The 2,500-nt window shown below is 35.6% G+C and overlaps 1 non-coding gene across 1 annotated transcript; it reads left to right on the top strand.

The window, feature by feature from the left end:
• The first annotated feature begins 2,345 nt into the window (after positions 1-2,345).
• TRNAQ-UUG (transfer RNA glutamine (anticodon UUG)) lies at positions 2,346-2,417 on the top strand. Its single transcript has one exon. It is a non-coding gene; the product is annotated as a tRNA-Gln (tRNA).
• The last annotated feature ends 83 nt before the right edge of the window (positions 2,418-2,500 follow it).

Here is a 2,500-nt window from a genome sequence, read left to right as displayed (position 1 = left end):
TCCGGAACCATTTTTGCACATAAAGGTCACCTCTGGGATATTTATAATAATATGAGCCTTTTTTGAAAAGCTAGCCCTCTAAGCGAATCATTTAAGATTGTTTTTGAAATGTGGTTCCATGGTGTAATGGTTAGCACTCTGGACTCTGAATCCAGCGATCCGAGTTCAAATCTCGGTGGGACCTTTGTATTTTATTGCACTTACAGTTCAAATATCCTGTTCAATCTTGTACTTCTTACTAATGTTCATTTTCAGGGAAGCACTCTGGATCATGAATCCAGCCATCCAACTTCAATTCTCAGTTTGACCAGAATCATTTTTGCACATAAAGTTCAACTATGTGGTAATTAGAAGAAAATTGGCCTCTTTTGAAGCTTTAAATCTAAGGAAAAATGTATAAATGTCTTTGAAATGTGGTTCCATGGTGTAATGGTTAGCACTCTGGACTTTGAATCCAGTGATCCGAGTTCAGATCTCTGTGGGACCTTGAGAAGTTTTGCACGTACAGTTGAAATATGCTGTTCAATTCTATACTTGTAATAATCCTCATTTATAAAGAAGCATTCTTGACATACAAGTTCAATTCTTAGATTCTATGGAACCATTTTTGCACGTAAATTTAATTTCTGGGATAATTATACTAAAGTGAGCACTCTGGACTATGAATCCAGTCATCCAAGTAAAATTCTTAGATTGACCCCAACCATTTTTGCACATAAAGTTCAACTATGTGGTAATTAGACCTTGAGAAATTTTGCACGTACCCTTAATATATGCTGTTCAATTCTTTACTTGTAATGATCCTTATTTATAAAGAAGCATTCTGGACTATAAATCCAGACGTACAGGTTAAATTCTTAGATTGTCCGAGACCATTTTTGCACATAAAAATAATTTCTGGGATAATTATACTAAAGTGAGCACTCTGGACTATGAATCCAGTCATCAAAGTTCAATTCTTAGATTGCCTGGAACCATTTTTGCACATAAAGGTCATCTCTGTGATAATTATACTAATATGATCCTATTTTAAAGCTAGCCCTCTAAGCCAATAGTTTGAAAATGTTTCCTGAATGTGGTTCCATGGTGTAATGGTTAGCACCCTGGACTCTGAATCCAGTGATCCGAGTTCAAATCTCGGTAGGACCTTTGTATCTTTTTGCACTTACAGTTCAAATATCCTGTTCAATCTTGTACTTCTTACTAATGTTCATTTTCAGGGAAACACTCTGGATCATGAATCCAGCCATCCAACTTCAATTCTCAGTTTGACCAGAATCATTTTTGCACATAAAGTTCAACTATGTGGTAATTAGAAGAAAATTGGCCTCTTTTGAAGCTTTCAATCTAAGGAAAAATGTATAAATGTCTTTGAAACGTGGTTCCATGGTGTAATGGTTAGCACTCTGGACTTTGAATCCAGTGATCCGAGTTCAGATCTCTGTGGGACCTTGAGAAGTTTTGCACGTACCGTTGAAATATGCTGTTCAATTCTATACTTGTAATAATCCTCATTTATAAAGAAGCATTCTGGACATACAAGTTCAATTCTTAGATTCTATGGAACCATTTTTGCACGTAAATTTAATTTATGGGATAATTATACTAAAGTGAGCACTCTGGACTATGAATCCAGTCATCCAAGTTCAATTCTTAGATTGTCCGGAACCATTTTTGCACATAAAGTTCAACTATGTGGTAATTAGACCTTGAGAAATTTTGCACGTACCCTTAATATATGCTGTTCAATTCTTTACTTGTAATTATCCTTATTTATAAAGAAGCATTCTGGACTATAAATCCAGACGTACAGGTTAAATTCTTAGATTGTCCGGAACCATTTTTGCACAAAAAGGTAATTTCTGGGATAATTATACTAAAGTGAGCACTCTGGACTATGAATCCAGTCATCAAAGTTCAATTCTTAGATTGCCTGGAACCATTTTTGCACATAAAGGTCATCTCTGTGATAATTATACTAATATGATCCTATTTTGAAGCTCGCCCTCTAAGCCAATAGTTTGAAAATGTTTCCTGAATGTGGTTCCATGGTATAATGGTTAGCACTCTGGACTCTGAATCCAGCGATCCGAGTTCAAATCTCGGTGGGACCTTTGTATTTTATTGCACTTACAGTTCAAATATCTTGTTCAATCTTGTACTTCTTACTAATGTTCATTTTCAGGGAAGAACTCTGGATCATGAATCCAGCCATCCAACTTCAATTCTCAGTTTGACCAGAATCATTTTTGCACATAAAGTTCAACTATGTGGTAATTAGAAGAAAATTGGCCTCTTTTGAAGCTTTCAATCTAAGGAAAAATGTATAAATGTCTTTGAAATGTGGTTCCATGGTGTAATGGTTAGCACTCTGGACTTTGAATCCAGTGATCCGAGTTCAAATCTCGGTGGGACCTTGAGAAGTTTTGCACGTACCGTTGAAATATGCTGTTCAATTCTATACTTGTAATAATCCTCATTTATAAAGAAGCATTCTGGA

This window comes from Crinia signifera, chromosome 11 (assembly GCF_055691185.1).
Source record: "Crinia signifera chromosome 11, ASM5569118v1, whole genome shotgun sequence".
NCBI classification, from domain to species: Eukaryota; Metazoa; Chordata; class Amphibia; order Anura; family Myobatrachidae; genus Crinia; species Crinia signifera.
The sequence above is the reverse complement of the archived record's forward strand: the minus strand, read 5'-3'. Positions and strand labels throughout refer to the sequence as shown.